Source organism: Loxodonta africana, chromosome 8, assembly GCF_030014295.1.
Source record: "Loxodonta africana isolate mLoxAfr1 chromosome 8, mLoxAfr1.hap2, whole genome shotgun sequence".
NCBI classification, from domain to species: Eukaryota; Metazoa; Chordata; class Mammalia; order Proboscidea; family Elephantidae; genus Loxodonta; species Loxodonta africana.
The window spans coordinates 22,347,083-22,368,125 of NC_087349.1; the positions used below are offsets into that span (position 1 = coordinate 22,347,083).

Sequence of the window (21,043 nt, forward strand, 5' to 3'; positions counted from 1 at the left end):
TGAGAAATACAAATCTCAAAAGCAGCATGTCATACCTTTTTGTCTTCGTTTTATTAAAACTGTTAAATGGAAGCCTTTATTAAATTTAAACTATCTAAACAAATTTATAATTTGTTTATCATCTTTGTTGTCTCAGATAAGATATTTGAATTCTCCTACTCTCTAAAAATTAGAAAAATTGACTGTTGTCATAGACTTATAAAAAAGGGTAGAGCTTTTATGAGCCCATACAAATGTTTTGTCAGGCTTTGTGACTAAAGAATATCCAGAGAAGAAAAGAAATTGATTCATTCTCAGCATAAATATTACTTACTTCACGCTAATATTCAACTAATTATAATAACAATAAGACTGAAGTTCAAAGAGTAATACCTGCACTAGGCATTTATTCGATAAAATAGGCACCTTCTTTCAGATTGGTTACTTAATCATGTGCCCTCAAGTCGATTCCGACTCGTAGCGACCCTATAGGATAGGGTAGAACTGCCCCATAGGGTTTCCAAGGCTGAAAATCTTCAGGGAAGAACACTGCCACATCTTTCTCCCTTGGAGTGGCTGGTGGGTTAGCAGCCAAGCGCTTAACCATTGTGCCACCAGGGCTCCTTTTATACACAGTTGAGTACCTGCAAATATGTCTGGGTTCCATCCTTGAGATTTAAAATATTGTGCTTTTAATTTTTATGTATAGACATTGTGATAGACTATGCCGTTAGCTGCAATCCTCCACCTCTCTCTGTATCACGTCAGGTAACTTTATAGTCCCTCTCCACTTGTCTTTGGGTTTGGCCACAGAGCTTGCTTTGGCCAATAGAATGAGGTAGAGGGGAGAGTGTGTGAGCTCTCAGCTGAGGCCTGTGCATTTCCAGTTGCAAGCTCCTTTTCCATTGCCATGAGAACGTGCCTGGGCTAGCCTGCTGGAGGATGAGGGACTTGTGGAACAGAGCTGAGCCATTCCACTTGCCCCAGCCAAGGCCAGCTGATGTTAGGTAGTAGTCAGCAGACCCAGAGGCATGTGACTAAACCTGGCCAAGATTAGTAGAGCCATCTAGTCAACCCCCAGCTGTCCCAGGCATGAACGATAAAGCAGTAAATGCTTATTATTTACCAAGGTTTTGCTACCGAGGTTTTGTGGATGTTTTTTATGTAGTATTATTATAACAAGAGATAACTGATACATCACTTCTGCCGTTCTACCATTGGAGGTCCAAATGTGTTGACTTGTAATTTTCCAGCACTGGGGAGGGATCGCTCTAAGCCGGTCGCGCTCTTTCAAAAATTCTCATAGTAGTATAAATTCAAGAGGGAACTAATTGGCACTTGGAGTCACAGAAAGTTCACTGTAAGGCTCAGTGATTCAGGAGGCAGACTGAGATGTCATCTGTGACCTTGACTTCCTTTCCCTTGCAGTGGCCAGTTTTACCTCCCTATCTTCCTTTTCCATTTTCACTCAGCAAATAATAATTAAAGATTTATTTAATGGGTACTTTATGTGTCAGACAGAGCCCTGGTGGTACCGTGGTTAAGAGATCGGCTGCTAACCAAAAGTTTGGCAGTTCAAATCTACCAACTGCTCCTTGGAAACCCTGTGGGGCAGTTCTACTCTGTTCTATAGGGTTGGTATGAGTTGGAATTGACTTGACAGTGACGGGTTTCTTTCTTTTTTTTAATGTGTCAGCATTGTGGGCTCACACAGACCAGCCTTTGGAAGGATTTGCAAAGGGCCTTTTGTTTGAACCAATTAAGAAAAGAAATTTAAGTAAAGCATCAATCTGGGGATATTTGATTAATATTCAGGCATGCGAGCCTTATAGCAAAAGATGGAGAAAGGAATAAGCTGGACCTGCTGAACAGAACAAATGAGACCGAATCCTGCAGCTCCTTATCAAACAGAATATAAAGATGCTCCTCCTCCCCAGGCCAGTTCTAAATAAAGCCCCTTCTCCGTGCTCGAGATGAATCACTGCATTCATGATAAGGCACTTGAGAATTACTGTTGTTTACAGAAAGCATCACCAGCAGCAGGGTTTAAGAATATCCCACTGTTAACACCCCAAAACACATTTACAGTGATGAGTGATGGAAAATAGAACCTGCTGAGGTCTGCACGTCTTCCTAACATGCCCCATGTCCTCCTGTGAGGTGGCAAGGAGAAAATGCCGCCACTGGAGCGAGAACACTGAGGAGAGATGTTTGACCGCAATCCAAATTCCTGTAAAGGCTCTTTTGAAGCTTCTAACTTTGATGGCTGTTTTGGATTTACAATAGCATATAAAAGCCTGAGCGGTGGAAACCATGAGAAAATAAAATTTGCTTTCACGACTTTGGAGGCTCAGCGTTCATATTATCGTTTAAGACGAGATTCAAGTCTGGGGTTTGGGAGTGTGGAGAGCTGATTGGAGGAGAGCTGTTGTCAGCTCGGCCCTGTGGGTTGATGAGGGAGGCTCTGCCAGGTCAACGTGAGTGAGTGTCCGCAGACTGGGCTGGGGATTTAGACTTGTCTCCCTGGATGGAGTGGATTATTTGGTTTAGCAACAAACTTTGCTTGCTGTTTGATAAGCACTGTATCAGGCTTGGCTAAAGATGCCCTTGATGGATTGGTTGGGGAAATTAAATAAGGAAAGAGAGCATGTGATAACAAACAAACAAAAAACAAAACAATGTCAGATGTAGGATATGTGCAAAATAACAATCTCATCATGTGCAAAATAGTAAAGCACAGGGAAGGGTAGATTCATTGAAAATGGCTTTCTGGAGGTGAATGTTGGCCCTCCCACAAAGCTGCAGATGAAGATGATTTGTCTGAGAGTCTGTGACGAGGGCTCCAGATGGGGCCTTGACATTGACATGGGGTGGGGCGGAAAGCATCTTAGAACTCAAGTGGCCCCTCATCCTGGAAATACTCTCCAGGCAGAATAAAGATCTTCCTAGCCTGTGTTTTATTCATATCTTTAAAGAAGAACTTTTCACTGCTATTATTGAAGAGGAAGTATCATTGAGGGGTGACTACCTGGGTTTGTTTCTTGGCTCTGCCACTTACTAATTGTACAACTTGGGCAGGTTATGAGCTTCTGTCTCCTGGTTTCTTCATCTATAAAATGGGAGCGGCCATCTGAGATACTCTACTGGTGTACCCCATCCAGAGCAAGGGAGAATGAAGAAAACTAAAGACACAAGGGAAAGATTAGTCCAAAGGACTCATGGACCACAACTACCACAGCCTCCACCAGACTGAGTCCAGCACAACTAGATGGTGCTCAGCTACCACCGCTGACTACTCTAACAGGGATCATAATAGAGGGTCCTGGACAGAACTGGAGGAGAAAAATGTAGAACAAAATTCTAACTCACAAAAAAAGACCAGGCTTACTGGCTGACAGAGACTGGAAAAACCCCGAGAGTATGGCTCCCCGCAGTCACTCCTGATGTTCACCCTTCAGCCAAAGATTAGAACTTACCAACCAAAAAGATTAGGGAGGCCCATAAAACAAAACAAGAACTAAAGGTGCACACCAGCCCAGGGGCAAGGACTAGAAGGCAGGAGGAGACAGGAAAGCTGGTAATAGGGAACCCAAGGTCGAGAAGGGAGAGTGTTGACTGTCATGGGGTTGGTAACCAATGTTGCAAAACAATATGTGTACTAATTGTTTAATGAGAAACTAGTAACCTTTATCTAAAGTACAATAATAAAAAAGAAGAAAAGAAGATTAAAAGTAAATTAGCACAGAGTTTAGCCTTGTAGGTATATTGATACATGAGAGCTGGGCTTACAAAAATGTTTTTGTTGTTATAACTAACTACAGGGATATTTTTATGAAAAATAAATTTCTGCTTGAAACACTACAAAAAAATAAATAAATAACATGGGATCATCGATAGTGCCTCTGTCACTGGGTTGTTGGGAGGATGAAGTGAGCCCTACTTTAAAGACCTCACGTGGAAGTGTTCAGACATGTTAACTGCTATTGCAGGTCTAAAGACCCTAGCTGGCGCAAATAGTTAACATGCTAGGCTGCTGACCAAAAGGTAATCTACTTCCAAAAAACCAATCATTGAAAATCCTGTGGAGCACATTTCTACTCTGACACACATGGGGCTACCAAGGGTTGGAATTGACTTGGAGCAAATTTTTTTAAAACTGCAGGTCAAGAGCAGGGATGTTTTTTGTATTCCTAGAACTTAGCACTGTGCTCTTCCCATTGGGGACACTCAGTAGATGTTAGATGGCTATGTGAAGAAGAGCAGACACAAAGGGGCCATGTCCGCAGAGAAATATTATATGAGACCAGATGAGTTCAGGGCTAAGAGAAACCTTCGATATTGCTTAGTCCCATTCTATTATCATTTTTACCAGTGAGAAAACAGGTCTGAGTACATTCATCTTAATCTAAGCCATTTGAACATGGCATACAGGAGAGCAATATGAAAATATTGTGTTTGACAAAAAATCATGCTCGAGTATAAAAATGAAATAAGTCGAAGTGAGGGCAGGAGCCATGGGCCCAGAGGCCTGTGTTGGGGTGGAGAGCTGACACGGAAGGGACTGTGAGGGAGGGACACTCCTGAGAATCATGGCAAGGGGGAGCCAGGAGTTTGTGATTTTAGAGAGAGAAGACGAGAACACCAAATGCAGATATATGACAAAGGAGTTGGTGCCAGTTACGGTCTATTAGCTGGTGGCTTGGGAGGTCATTTGGGTGCACTGCAGCTTGCTATTTGTATGGAAAACCCTAAATATAATGTTCTGACTTCAGGAGTGGGATGCTCACTTTGACTATACAGATAGACATTCAGTTCCTCTTCGAAATTAGATAAAAACAAAAACAACAAAAACAAAAAACACTCCTGCTTACTATGACATGAGCATTCTTTAAAAAATAAATGCTCTCTTGGAATAGTTTGGCCTGGGCATTGGAAAAAACAAGCATATATGTAGACATCTAAAGGTACATGGTGTTGGGGTTATTATAACCTAGATGTTTTGATATTAGATGATGTTCATTTAAACAGCTTGTACTTCTTTTTTTCTGAAAATATGACTTGGAAGGCAGTTCTGGGTTTGTTAATGAACACTGATTGGGTTCTTATTGTGTGTTCTCAATGAGCAGGTGATCAACAGATGTTTACTGAATGGTGGGCTAGAACTGGGAATAAAAAGTGACGCAAACTCCCCCTTGACCTGACTGATGGGGGAGACAGATGTCCTTAGGTAACGGGGCGGCGGGCTCCCTGAATTGCGAACACTCGGTATTTCTTGGTTATGCATAAGTGTGGAAGCCGACCGCAGTGCCTGGGTTGACGTAACTCCAACTACCAACCCTTCACAAATTCCTACACTTCTCAGATTCCTTGCCTCATGAAACTCTCCCCTAAATGCGGTCCCCTTATCTAAACTTCTGTCATACAATCCGTCATCACGTGAAAATTATATGCTGTTCCAGTCTACTCAGGGAGACCTTGGAAGAAAGGCCTGGCAGTCTGCTTCTGAAAAGTCAGCCATTGAAAACCCTGTGGAGCACAGATCTGCTCTGACATACATGGGTCTCCATGAATCAGAATGGGCTTGACGGCAACTGGTAATGTAAAGAGAGAGCAAGGCAAACAGAGAGGAAGGCATAATAACTCTTGGTGTTGGGAGATAAGTACGATATACTCATTAAAATTGAAAAGTACTTGTTAGCAAATTACTATATCTCATATTTCCTTTGTGTGTACAAATTTTATTCCTGTATCCATTACAGTCTAGGTGGGTAAAAGGACCCAAACCAAAAAACCCACTGCTGTCGAGTTGATTCCAACTCACAGCGACCCTATAGGACAGAGTAGAACTGCCTGATAGAGTAAAAGGAAGGGAAGCATAAACAGAGAATATTTCGAAGATGCGTCAGAGTTAAGAGAAACCCAAAAGGGCTGGTGCAAAAGCTAAGGGTGATATTACCGCTATGGCTAAAGGCACATGGGGAGGGCTGTAGGAGATGGCTGTGTGACAGGAGCTGCGGCCTTTGGTAGAGGAAGATGACCATTCTCTACACACAGCACAGCAGGGAGGGCACTAAGAGGATAAATACTTCCCCTCGCTCTCCTCCTGTCCTCCAATTTCCTGTCACTTTGCCTTCACAGGAAGCCTGAGAGCAAGATACCCTTTAATGTAGACCACAGATGTCAGCCCTGGGGCAGGGTAGAAAGTGGAGAGTATATCTGGAGAGGCAAAGGGAGGATGTCCAGAATAATACCTGTTACGTTTCTTGGCTCAAACCTTCGTGTATGACCATGTCTCATCAAGACACGACCCTGGGTGGTGCAAATGGTTAATGTGCTGGGCTGCTAACTGAAAGGTTGGTGGTTCAAGTCCACCTAGAGGCACCTTGGAAGAAAGGCTTGGCAATGTACCTCCAAAAAACCAGCCATTGAAAAACCTGTGGAGCACGGTTCTACTCTGATAAACATGAGGTCACCATCAGTCAGAATTGACTCAATGGCAACTGGTAGTGGTAGAATCAAGACATAGTGTCATTTTCCTCCAAGACAATCACGATAATACAAAAGTCTGTCTGATTTATAACTTGTCTAATTGGTTTTTCTTGCCCAGATATCAGCCCCGGTCATTTCTTTAGCCATAGTTTATACATTCCACCCCCCCTCCCCAGCACGTGTCTGTCAGTTTGTCGCACTGTGGGGGCTTATGTGTTGCTGTGATGCTGGAAGCTATGCCACCGGTATTCAGATACCAGCAGGGTCACCCATGGAGGACAGGTTTCCGCTGAGCTTCCAGACTAAGACGGACTAGGAAGAAGGACCTGGCAGTCTACTTCTGAAAAGCATTAGCCAGTGAAAACCTCATGCATAGCAGCGGAACATTGCCTGATACAGTGCCGGAAGATGAGCCCCCCAGGTTGGAAGGCACTCAAAAGATGACTGGGGAAGAGCTGCCTCCTCAAAGCAGAGTCGACCTTAATGATGTGGAGGGACTAAAGCTTCCAGGACCTTCATTTGCTGATGTGGCATGACTCAAAATGAGAAGAAACAGCTGCAAACATCCATTAATTATCGGAACCTGGAATGTACGAAGTATGAATCTAGGAAAATTAGAAATCATCAAAAATGAAATGGAACGCATAAATATCGATATCCTAGGCATTAGTGAGCTGAAATGGACTGGTATTGGCCATTTTGAATCAGACAATCATATAGTCTACTATGCTGGGAATGACAGCTTGAAGAGGAATGGTGTTACCTTCATCGTCAAAAAGAACGTTTCAAAATCTATTCTGAAGTACAACGCTGTCAGTGATAGGATAATATCCATACGCCTACAAGGAAGACCAGTTAATACGACTATTACTCAAATTTATGCACCAACCACTAGGGCCAAAGATGAAGAAATAGAAGATTTTTATTAGCTGTTACAGTCTGAAATTGATTGAACATGCAATCAAGATGCATTGATAATTACTGGTGATTGGAATGCGAAAGTTGGAAACATAGAAGAAGGGTCAATAGTTGGAAAATATGGCCTTGGGGATAGAAACAATGCCTGAGATCGCATGATAGAATTTTGCAAGACCAATGACTTCTTCATTGCAAATACCTTCTTTCACCAATATAAACGGCGACTATACACGTGGACCTTGCCAAATGGAACACACAGAAATCAAATCGACTACATCTGTGGAAAAACACGATGGAAAAGCTCAATATCATCAGTGAGAACAAGGCCAGGGGCCGACTGTGGAACAGACCATCAATTGCTCATATGCAAGTTCAAGCTGAAACTGAAGAAAATCAGAGCAAGTGCACGAGAGCCAAAATATGACCTTGAGTATATCCCGCCTGAATTTAGAAACCATCTAAGGAATAGATTTGACGCACTGAACACTAGTGACCACAGACCAGACGAGTTGTGGAATGACATCAAGGACATCATCCATGAAGAAAGCAAGAGGTCACTGAAAAGACAGGAAAGAAACAAAAGACCAAGATGGATGTCAGAGGAGACTCTGAAACTTGCTCTTGAGCTTCGAGCAGCTAAAGCAAAAGGAAGAATTGAGGAAGTAAAAGAACTGAAGATTTCAAAGGGCATCTCGAGAAGACAAAGTAAAGTATTATAATGACATGTGCAAAGAGCTGGAGATGGAAAACCAAAAGGGAAGACCACGCTCGGCGTTTCTCAAGCTCAAAGAACTGAAGAAAAAATTCAAGCCTCGAGTTGCAATAGTGAAGGATTCCATGGGGAAAATATTAAACGATGCAGGGAGCATCAAAAGAAGATGGAAGGAATACACAGAGTCATCATACCAAAAAGAATTAGTCGATATTCAACCATTTCAAGAGGTGGCATATGATGAGGAACCGATGGTACTGAAGAAAGAAGTCCAAGCTGCTCTGAAGGCATTGATGAAAAACAAGGCTCCAGGAATTGATGGAATATCAATTGAGATGTTTCAACAAACAGATGCAGTGCTGGAGGTGCTCACTCATCTATGCCAAGAAATATGAAGACACCTTCCTGGACAACTGACCAGAGAGATCCATATTTATGCCTATTCTCAAGAAAGATGATCCAACCAAATGTGGCAATTATAGAACAATATCATTAATATCACACGCAAGCAAAATTTTGCTGAAGATCATTCAAAAACGGCTGCAGCAGTATATCGACAGGGAACTGCCAGAAATTCAGGCTTGTTTCAGAAGAGGACATGGAACGAGGGATATCATTGCTGATGTCAGATGGATCCTGGCTGAAAGCAGAGAATACCAGAAGGATGCTTACCTGTGTTTTATTGACTATGCAAAGGCATTCGACTGTGTGGATTATAACAAACTATGCATAACACTGCGAAGAATGGGAATTCCAGAACACTTAATTGTGCTCACGAGGAACGTTTACATGGATCAAGAGGCAGTTCTTTGGATAGAACAAGGGGATACCGAGTGGTTTAAAGTCAGGAAAGGTGTGCGTCAGGGTTGTATTCTTTCACTATACCTATTTAATCTGTATGCTGAACAAATAATATGAGAAGCTGGACTATATGAAGAAGAACGGGGCATCAAGATTGGAGGAAGACTCATTAAGAATCTGTGTTATGCAGATGACACAACCTTGCTTGCTGAAAGTGAAGAGGACTTGAAGCACTTACTAATGAAGATCAAAGACCACAGCCTTCAGTATGGATTACACCTCAACATAAAGAAAACAAAAATCCTCACAAGTGGACCAATGAGCAACATCATGATAAATGGAGAAAAGATTGAAGTTGTCAAGGATTTCATTTTACTTGGATCCACAATCAACAGCCATGGAAGCAGCAGTCAAGAAATCAAAAGACGCGTTGCATTGGGCAAATCTGCTGCAAAGGATCTCTTCAAAGTGTTGAAGAGCAAAGATGTCACCCTGAAGACTAAGGTGCGCCTGGCCCAAGCCATGGTATTTTCAATTGCATCATATGCATGTGAAAGGTGGACAGTGAATAAAGGAAGACCGAAGAAAAGTTGATGCCTTTGAATTGTGGTGTTGGTGAAGAATATTAAATATACCATGGACTGCCAAAAGAATGAACAAATCTGTCTTGGAAGAAGTGCGGCCAGAATGCTCCTTAGAGCCAAGGACCGCGAGAATGCACCTTACATACTTTGGACATGTTGTCAGGAGGGATCAGTCTCTGGAGAAGGACATCATGCTTGGCATAGTACAGAGTCAGTGGAAAAGAAGACGACCCTCAACAAGGTGGATTGACACAGTGGCTGCAACAATGAGCTCAAGCATAACAACTATTGTAAGGATGGCGCAGGACTGGGCAGTGTTTCGTTCTGTTGTGCATAGGGTCGTTATGAGTCGGAACCGACTCGACGGCACCTAACAACAACAACAATAATACATTTTCTGTGTCTGTTTTCCACACCACCCCCTTGCCCTGTCTGACCAGAGCCCTTTTTGTTTTGTGCCATCACAGCGTACTTACCATGATATTATATTCTCCATAGTACAAATATGTACATAAGGCATTTTATTTATCTCTCCCCCACCCAAGGCTCAAATTAGTGTACATTATTAATTAAGCTTCAAAATACCCCAGTGGGATAGATAGTAATGCATACACAATGAGAAAGATGACAAGAGATGGAAAATTATTAAGATGATTAAAAAACTAGAAATTTTCATGTGTACAGGAGTGAAAAATTAGAACATCCACACCACATTGTGTACATAGTTCCCTGTTCAGATCACCTGTTGTTGCTGTTTTTAGGTGGGTCAAGTCGGTTCCTACTCACAGTGGCCCTAGGACTGACTGATCCTTCCTGACAACATGTCCAAAGTATTCAGATCAGCTACTCTCTAGAAATTACCTTGCTTGGCATCCTGGAGCCCCTCAAACACAGCAGGGTCTCTTGAATGAGGTCCCCTGAGCTGGTGAACCTGTCTGAGCTCTGTGCATGGGTGGCCATTTGGGTAATGGAATGGGATCTGACCAGATGGCACCTTAGGTTCTACTTGGTCTTACCATGTCTCTTCTAACACACTATCAACCTGTGCTGTCATGAGCAGTTCTTCCATTAAGGAATCACCACTTGGGCCAAAGCTTTGTCTTTCTAAGGCCCCTGTTGTTATATCTCAAAGAGTTAATAGTAATTGTTGTTGTTAGGTGCCATCGAGTCAGTTCTGACTCTTAGCAACCCTATGCACAACTGAACAAAACACTGCCTGGTCCTGCGCCACCCTTACAATCGTTGCTAAGCTTGAGCTGGTTGTTGCAGCCACTGTGTCAATCCACCTCATTGAGGGCCTTCCTCTTTTCTGCTGACCTTGTACTTTACCAAGCATGATGTCCTTCTCCACAGACTGATCCCTCCTGACAATATGTCCAAAGTATGTAAGACTCAGTCTCGCCATCCTTGTTTCTAAGGAGCATTCCGGCTGTACTTCCTCCAAGAGACATTTGTTCGTTCTTTTGGCAGTCCATTGTATATTCAATATTCTTTGTCAACACCACAATTCAAAGGTGTCAATTCTTCTTGGGTCTTCCTTATTCATTGTCCAGCTTTTGCATGCAGATGATTCAATTGAAAATACCATGGTTTGGGCCAGGCGCACCTTAGTCTTCCAGGCGACATCTTTGCTTTCCAACACTTTAAAGAGGTCCTTTGCAGCAGGTTTGCCCAATGCAATGCATCTTTTGATTTCTTGACTGCTGCTTCCATGGCTGTTGATTGAGGATCCAAGTAAAATGAAATCCTTGACAACTTCAATCTTTTCTCCATTTATCATGATGTTGCTCATTGGTCCACTTGTGAGGATTTTTGTTTTCTTTATGTTGAGGTGTAATCCATACTGAAGGCTGTGGTCTTTGATCTTCATTAGTAAGTGCTTCAAGTCCTCTTCACTTTCAGCAAGCAAGGTTGTGTCATCTGCATAACGCAGGTTCTTAATGAGTCTTCCTCCAATCTTGATGCCCCGTTCTTCTTCATATAGTCCAGCTTCTCATATTATTTGTTCAGCATACAGATTAAATAGGTATGGTGAAAGAATACAACCCTGACGTACACCCTTCCTGACTTTAAACCACTCAGTATCCCCTTTCCAGAATGGCTTCATTCACTTAGTAATATGCATTTCAGATTTATCCATGTCTTTTCTTAGCTTGATAACTAATTTCTTTTTATTGTATAGATTTACACTACTTATCTATTGCAGGATATCTTGGTTGTTACCAGTTTTCGGTGATCATGAATAAAGCTGCTATAAATGTGCAGTTTTTAATGTGGATATACGTTTTTAAATCAGTTTGGTAAATACTTAAGAGCGTGATTACTGGCTCCTATGTTAAGATGATATTTAGTTTTGTAAGAAACTGCCAAAGTTTCTTCCAAAGTGGCTGGACCATTTTGCATTCCCACCAGCAATGAATGAAAATTTCTGTTGCTTCACACCCTTGCCCACAATTGGTATTGTCATTTTTTTGTACTTTAGCCATTCAAAGAGTAAGTCATGGAATCTCATTGTTAATTTTAGTTTGCAGTTCCCTAATTACAAATGATGCTAAACATGTTTTCATATGCTTATTTGCCATCTATATATGTTCTTTGGTGAACTGTCTGTGTGACTCCTCTTTAATTTCTGATATTGGTGGGTTGTATCTTCTTTTTTTCCTGGTTAGCCTGGCTAGATCTTTATCAATTTCATTGATCTTCTCAAATCACCTGTTTTTTGTTTCATTTAGTTTCTCTATTGTTTTCAATTTCATTTATTTTAGCCCTAATTTTTATCATTTATTTTCTTCTTTTGCTTGAGGCTTAAATTGCTCTTCTTTCTAGTTTTCTAAGGCTGAAGCGTAGATTATTGATTTTGGACCATTATTCTTTTCTAACATATCCATTTGATGGTATAAATTTTCCTCTAGGCAGTTCAAAATATTGTTTAATTTCTTTTGAGAATTCTTCTTTGACCCCTGTGTTATTTAGAAGTGTTGTTTTATCTCTCAGTATTTGTGGATTTTTGAGCTCTCTCTCTGTTATTGAAGTAGTTCTAGTTTAATTCCGTTGTGGTCTGAGAATACACTTCGTCTGATTTCTATGCTTTTAAATTTGTTAAGCTGTGTTTTATGGTGCAGAATGTCATCTATACTGGTGACTTTTTGGAGGCAGGTCACCAGGCCTGTTTTCTGAGGCATCTCTGGGTAGGTTCGAACTGCCAACCTTTCGGCTAGTAGTTGAGTACTTGACTGTTTACACCACCGAGGGACTCCACTGTAGTACTGTAGTATAAAAAAAAAAAAAAAGTATGTATATTACTAAAATATTAGGAAGATTATAAAAAGACCCTGAAGGGAAGGACAGAATACCTTGGAGGCTCAGGGGAGGGAAACATCACATCTAGATGGTGAACTAGGAAAGGCATCAGGAAGGAGAAAGACTTGGGGAAGCTTGGGAAAGTAGATAGGGTTTGACATGTAGAGTTAGAGCTGGGCAATCTGGGTTAAAGCATTATAACAAAGGCCCAGACTTCGGAAAGGGAGAGATGTGAACGACTCGAAATTGTCCCCTTTGGCTAGAATAGGGCAGGGGTAGTAGGGTGGAGTAAGGTACCAGGAGGATTTAAACCTGGGGTCAAGGCAGCTTGATTTACGGAGTCTCGAAAAACAGGCTGTGGAATCTACTTGGTACCTGTGCCTCTTGGATTGTTGACACATGAGGAAGTTATTCTTGGGTAGCTGAAGGGGCAGATTTTTAGGGTTGAGCTAAGGCCAGAGAACAGATGCTAGGATCAGTGTGGAAGACTGGAAGGGACTCCACTGGCCGTTAGGCCTGATATTGCTGTCGTAGTGAAGGTTAATACATACAAGGTGCTTGCTTTATTGTCTTTCTCAATGAATTTTTTTACCCCACTTTCAATTTTTTTTTACATTTCTGATTTTTAAATAGAAATTATGGAAATCAGATTTATTTGTTTTTAGTAATAATTAGAAACTTGGATATACTTAATACCATAGGAATACCCTAACCTTTTGAAAGTTGGAATGGGAATGTAATCAAGGAGAATATTCTAGAATTGAAGTGCTGATTGAGATAGTCTCAAGAGGGTCCCCCTCTTTCTTAGTGGGCTTTAGGCTCTTAGTGGCTTATGGTCTTAACTGCTTGCATTCTTCTTCCCTTTTAGAAATCTACATCTTCTTCCGAGCTTTTTCTCCTCTGTTCCATAGAAACTTGCTTTAAGGAAAGGGAAAGACATCAGTCATTTACATTTATATTAATGTAAATGTATCCTTTTTTGTCTCCTGGTTGTACTTGAAGTTTAAGAGTCATCTCTTACCGCATAATCTTTACCCTCATTAAAGATGTCCAGATGTCAGTGTACGAGTGGGTACACTATGTGGGTGATGGACAGGCAAGCTTCCTACTGCCCCTAAAATTATATATAATTATATCATTTGTTATATAGTATAATATATATCATATATAATTATTTCAAATGAGACTCACCTGGGTAGAACCTGTCATATGTGGCTGACCAGTTACACTCAGTACCAACCAAGCTCCCTCTGAGTCCATAGCTGACTGTCCTAACGGAAGAAAGGCATTTGTAACATACGCATTTTCAAATCTGGGCATCAGAGATATGGGTTGACACACCGGGAAATTACCAGCTCAGAGCTGTAGGCACAGGCAAGATTCTTGGTGTTAGCAAGTATCAGAGAAGGCTTATTAAACAAACAAACAAACAAAAAACCTTTTTCTACGTTATTAGTATTTTTACATATTTGCTGGCTTCTCACCTTACACCCAGTCTTCAGGGGGAGGTATGGGTTCAAGTTAGCACCCACCTTGGTGGTTTTCTCTTGCTTCTCACAGTGCTACCCTTTGAGTTTTAAAAACAGTTGAGAAGTTAAAAAATCCACAGCCTTCCATTGTGATAAAGAAATATTAAGAAATTTTATTGAAAAAAAATCTGGGAGAGTGACTGTAATAAAAACCAAAAACCAAACCCATTGCCCTCGAGTCAATTCCGACTCATAGCTACCCTATAGGACAGAGTAGAATTGCCCCACAGAGTTTCCAAGGAGTGCCTGGTGGATTTGAACTGCTGACCTTTTTTGGTTAGTAGCCGTAGCACTTAACTAGTACGCCACCAGGGTTTCCAACTGTAGTAATAGTCACTAAAAAACAGTTTAGGGATCAGGAGGACTAGTTAGACCACCAGGAGGCGCCCTTAGTCACTGCCTGCCACCTCTTCTGGGAGTTCCTAGGTGGTGCCAATGTCTACTAACTGAAAGCTTGTAAATTTGACTCCACTCAGACTCCACAGAAGACCCTATGGAGCGCAGTTCTACTCTGACACACATAGGGTTGTCATGAGTAAGAGTGAACCTAAGGGTTATTGGTGGGCTAGGTAGCTCACCTTTTCTGGAGGTGAAGGTTAAGGGCAAGAGCAAAGCTTTAGAGGGCATTCTCTCCTTTCTGCTCAGAGAATGAGTTGGCCTGAGGTAGGAGCTGACACTGGTCTAAACTTTCAGTAGACAAACCCTCCGTCAGGAGTCTCCTCGTCTCTGCTTTCCCACTTCATACATGGCTGCCATGCTCAGCTGGGATACCTTTCCTTGCACACTACCCTCCACAACTTCCTATGCTGTACTAACATGCTGAAAGGGGGGAAACACGAATGGAAAAGACACAATAACAGGACTTATGGACATCCCAAGGTGAACGTTTGGCACCTGTTTGCGTTGTAGTCAATTGTGAATAGAATACAAATATAGAATGAATGTCTAAATATTGAGTGATGTGTGTGTGCACTTTTCTGGGTTCCATTCCTATTTAATTGTCAGTTACCAAAAAGCTCACTGCCATAGAATTGATTCCAACTCACAGTGACCCTATAGGACAGAGTAGAAGTGCCCTATAGGGTTTTCAAGGCTCTAAATCTTTACAGAAGCAGGCTGGTGGGTTTGAACTGCCAACCTTTTGGTTAGCAGCTGAGTGCTTTAAACACTGCACCACCAGGGCTCCTTAATTGTCAGTTGGCTGCTGGTTAATTATCAGTTAATAAGGGGTAAATTAATTTATATGAAAAAGTTAATTTTCATAGGTTTAACTTCCAAGAGCAATTTGTAGTTTTACAGAAGACTCTTGAAAAAATTTAGTGCAAAGTAATTAATCTCAAATGGTAAAATTTCAGCATGAGGGTGGTATCCAAAGAGCCTTACCTGAAGGATACCACTCCTGAATCCAGGGAAGGTGATCAGGTGTGCACCTCCAGGAAGGATGCAAAGCAAGAAGTAAGGGAAGAAGGGGTTCCTAGCAAGTCAAATCTGATGGATCAGTCTTGGTGGTGAATGGGGGGCAGATGTCTTGGCTGGATCACCCCACATCCCTGCAGGCAGCTGGAGGGCTTTTCAGGTAGTTACTTCACCCCTCTAAGGCTATACCATCACCACTGCTACCAGTTGATGTGGAGCGGATTTGGAATATTGGCGACCCCATGTGTGTCAGGGTAGAATTGTGCTCCATAGGGTTTTCAATGGCTGATTTTTGGGAAGTAGATTGCCAGGCCTTTCTTCTAAGGCAGCTCTGGGTGGACTTGAACTGCCAGCCTTTTGGTTAGCAGTTGAGTGCACTAACTATTTGCACCACCTAGGGACTCCCATTATAAGGCTGCTTTTTTAAAAATCCTAAGTTGGGTAATGTCAGTCCTCTGCAATGGTCTCTCTTCACCCAGAGGAAATGACAAAGTCTTTTTAAAGCTAAAAAAAAAAAAAAACAAAGCTCTGTACAATCCCTCTCTCTCTCCTTGCTTCCCATTGGCCTCCTGGTTTTTCCTGGAGCAAGCAGCCACGCCTCCCCCCCCCCCCGCCTTTGTACTGGCGGTTTTCTCTGCCCAGAATGCCCTTCTTCCTCTATCTACATGGCGAATTCTCACCTCCTTCAAGTCTTTGATCAAAAGTCATCTTCTCAAAGATTCAATAGCCACCCTATTTAAAATGGCAATCTCCTGGCACTGCTGACACCAGCCCCCCCAACCCCCCACGCTGGACTTAGTCTTTTCTCCAAAGCACTTACCACCTTTGAACATACCTGCATCCTTTGCCTGTTCAGTATGTTTATTATTCATTGCCTGTGCTTGTCCACTACAGTGTATGCTTCTGAGGGCATCAATTTATCCCAGCTGTTTCCTAGTGCCTAGACCAGAGCGCATGGTGCAATGCTGGATAAAAAAAAAAAAAATGCTGGCTATGGGATAATTATTCGTTGAATGAGTAAAGGAGTGAAGATGTGAATGAATGCATGCATATCTTGGCTGTTATTTTCCCTCTTTTCTGTTCCTTCCCCAGGAGAAGTTTTCTTCTAGCTGTCCTACAATTCATCATCCTGGGTCAGATCACAATCTTGGTGCTTAATTGTGCTGGGCCTCAGACTCAGACAGAAGATTAGGAAGTTAGAAAGAATCTAATATAACCCAGGAGAGCCAGTCGTATCCCTAGTGTATTTACACTCAGAACACACCATTTTTTAATCCTCCTCTCCTCTATATGACAAGATCATCTTTAAAATTATTTCATAGGAAATGAAATGAGCAATAATAATGGCCATAACAGATATGAAAATGGTAAAAAAAACACCTTTTTTTTGAACTTCAGATATATAACCATACCAGCAAAAATAAACAAATAAATGAATGTTATATACGAAAAAGGAAAACAAGTAATGGATTAGTACTTTTTAATTACATTAATGTAAACTTTTTTGAAGAAAGGGAACTTTTATCTCTTGGTCTTTCATAGTAACGAATAATATTGCAGTTTAATATTAATTAAATATGAATGACTGAAAGGAAGAAATGTCAGTTTTAAAGATGCTATTGAAATTCAGGAAAACAATTCGTATATGAAGTAAAATTTGCACTTACCAAACAAAAACATTATACCTCTGGGTTGCCACTCCAGGTCATTGCTTTACTCTGTTTGCTTTTTAACACAAAGAGAAAGTCCAGTGGTCCTGCAGAATGAAATAACTCAAATTTGTTTCTTCTTTGCAATCAATATCCTGTCACTGGTTCTTTCGAATCTAGGGTTTGAATACAAGAGTATGAGTACCACAGGGCTGGAGATACAAACTGTGCCTGAGGTGAGCTGGAACTTACTTACGGGATGGACATGTGTATCTGAGGCTCATGTGTCCTGGCGCTGACAGCATAAATAGGAGTTCTTTGAAGTAACTTACTTGTAGAATGTATTGTTGTTGTTAGGTACTATCAAGTTAATTCTAACTTATGGGGACCCCATGTGTGCAGAGTAGAACTGCCCCATAGAGTTTTCTAGGCTGTATAATAAAAAAAAAAAATTCTTTTTTTTTTTTTTTAACCTTTACAGAAGCAGATGGCCAGGTCTTTCTCCCATGGAGCCGCTAGGTGTGTTCGAACCACCATCCTTTTGGTTAGCACCCAAGTGCTTAACTGTTTGTGCTACCAGCGTTCCTTTTTGTAGAATATAAGGGATATTAAAGGATGAGTAGTAAAAATGTGCTTATTTAAAGTTTAAACCTGTTGCCATCGAGTTGATTCCAACTCATAGGAGCCCTTATAGGACAGAGTAGAACTGCCCCATAGGATTTCCAGGGAGTGTCTGGCAGATTCGGATTGCTGACCTTTTGGTTAGCAGCCAAGCTCTTAACCACTGGGCCACCAGGGTTCCATATATTTAAAGTTTACACCTATTTTATTGAAACTCAACAGTAACCATTGCAATCATCTAGAACTTACACAATAAAATATTTTTCTGGGGAGCTGAGTATTTTATCTTGTACACTGTTTAGAATTGCTAGCACATGGTGATAAAAAGCAGATTGGTTTTTGGTGGGTGTTATTATTGTTTTAAATGCCCTACAGACAGGACAGCCCCTTTCTGCCTGCATCTCGGTCAGACCCTTCCCCTTTCCCACCTTTGGTATGCCACAGGAAACACCGGGCCTTTGGAAATCTTCAGTCACCAGATTTTAAAAGGACGTTTACAGTTAGTGATCTTCTTGTTTTAGTAAACTTTCAATTTTGTTCAGTTCATGCCTGTAGATCATAATATTTAATCCGAACACAAAAGGAGAAAAAAAAAATCTTTCCCTTTGATCTGAGTAAAGTGTTGTCTGGAAGATTACAGTGTGTGACTCTGAGGCCACAAGACGATAACGCTGATACTAACTTTAATGTGTTATCTAGGAAGACCTCGCCACCACCAGCTGGCGTCCAGTTGACTCCGACCCATGGCAGCCCTGTGTGTGTCAGAGAACTGTGCTCCGTTAGGTTTTCAGTGGCTGATTTTTTTAGAGCAGATTGCTAGACCTTTCTTCCTAGGTGCCTCTGGGTGGACTTGAACTGCCAACCTATCAGTTAGCAGCTTAAAAAAAATTTTAAACTGGGACAATACTTTTTAAAAAATCTAAATAGACTATTTTTTAGAGAAATTTTAGTTTCTAGAAAAATTGTGTGGAAAGCACAGAGAATTCCCATAATCCCCCTACTTCCCCTGCGTACGGCTTCCTTTACTAATCTTGTTTTTGTGTGGTGCACTTGTTACAACTGAATATTGATACGTTATATTAACTAAGGAGCCCTGGTGGAGCAGTGGTTAAGAGTTACACTTGCTAACCAGAAGGTTGGCAGCTCGAATCCACCATTCCCTCCTTGGAAACCTTATGGGGCAGTTCTACTCTGTCCTGTAAGGTCTCTATGAGTTGGAATCAACTTGACAGCAACGGCTTTTTCTTTAATATATTAACTAAAGCCTATAGTTCTCATTAGGATTCACTCTGTGTTGTATAGTCCTAGGGGTCTGGACAAATGCAGAGTCATGTGTCCACCATGACAGTATCGTGTGGAATGGGTTCACTGTCCTCCAAATGCCATGTGCTCAACCCACTCAGCCCTCCGCACCTCCCCTGGTCCCACGGAAACCACTGATCTCTTTCCTGTCTCTATACTTTTGTCTTCTCAAGAATGTCGTAGTTGGAATCAATATAGGACGTTTTTAGGAAGAAATCTGTGTGTAAGGCTGTGAGAGAGCAAAAGGCTAGAGCTCTCTGGTCCCTTCCCTGTGATATTTTAACTCGTGTGGTTATGAAGTTGGGTGATTATTATTACTGAGAAGAAAGCTGTATTTTCTCTCAGATCAACTCTCCCCCTTTTTTATATTGAAAACATTGAGTGTTGCTCATGCCAGGGTACTGACTGACAGACAGTTGCATGCCATCCTCTCCTGGTACCTGGGAATGGTCTGTGTTGATCAAATCTTCAGATGGTGGCTCGATCCCATTCCAGCCCTCACGTGGGGCAGGAAACCAGATGAAAACCAGGCCGGTTCTATGTGGCCCTCATTCATCACAACCCCAGAACGCAGTTTCATTAATCTGAGCTGTTGAGTTCCTGGTAAAGAAAAGTCCTAAATTTATGTGGTCTTAAGTGAATTCCTTAGAAGTTAATCTTAAGAATTTAATTTCTAAGACTTTTATGTTTTCTAATCTTGTGTGACTTTGGGCTCTGTGGATGAAAAGAAATCAGCTGAGCAAAGGAGCAGGTGGGAAAGAGGAATGTGCACACAGCCCGTGTTTATTGCTTCATGAGGGGATAAGTCCAGGGACTCAGGGCTGAATTGTCCACTGTTGTTTTAGGCAGCGAGTAAGGTGTTTTTATAATCTGTGCCATTAACCCACATATAAAGGACTCATCAGGTGACCGTGTTCATTACCAGAGTTTTTTTCCCTTGGCCGAAAAATAAGCATCGTATTTAGATTCCTGAATCTCCCGGCACTTTCTAAAGCAAATCCTTATTTTATTAATGCTCAGCTACTGAAATAGAACAATGAAGGCTGGGCTCTTGGACCATGCTATCTTTTCTCCTAGCTCCTCTTCCTGTTTCTCTAGTTCTTCTACTTAATCAGTGTCACCTCTCACCTCTCTCTCCCGCAAAATGCACCTCTGGGATTTAGCTGATTCTTTTGGAATCTTCTCTCCCTTTGGCTATACATGGGAGTGAAGAGAATGAAGAAGGGAGAGTAAGAAAGTGGGAGAAGATGGAAAAACGAAGTGACAGTAACCCTGCTATAAAAGGAGAACGGGTGAAAAATAGCATGAAAGCAGCTTAGAGGTGTAATTCAGACTGCAGGCAATTTCTTAGGGAACAAAAGTGAAGAAATTAAAAGGCCAAGCCTGTGAAATCGCAGCAACCGAAGAATCTGTCAACAGTGTGAAGAAGTTGTGGGGACAAAGCACCGTGTTTGATAAATTAGGTCAGTATGCAAAAGACGATGTGGGAAGGATGATATCACTGAAAAAGGCAGTGAGATACAGCTTGCAATGGATTGACTGGACTTGCGGTTGTTAGCTGCCGATGAGTCAGCCCCCGGACTCAGGTGACCTCATGCGCGATAAACGAAATGCTGCCTGGTTTTACACCATCGCCATGATCAGTTATAGATCAGAACATTGTGACCTCTGGGGTTTTCATTGGCTGATTTTCAAAAGTAGATCACCAGGCCCTTCTTCCTACTCGCTCTTAGCCTAGAAGCG

The 21,043-nt window shown here is 41.7% G+C and overlaps 1 protein-coding gene and 1 pseudogene across 2 annotated transcripts in view; both read left to right on the forward strand.

Moving 5' to 3' along the window:
* GRM8 (glutamate metabotropic receptor 8) overlaps window positions 1-21,043 on the forward strand; it is a 913,900-nt gene that overhangs the window by 75,398 nt on the left and 817,459 nt on the right. The gene's annotated exons all lie outside the window — the stretch shown is intronic.
* On the forward strand, window positions 6,863-7,769 carry LOC135232290 (craniofacial development protein 2-like; annotated as a pseudogene).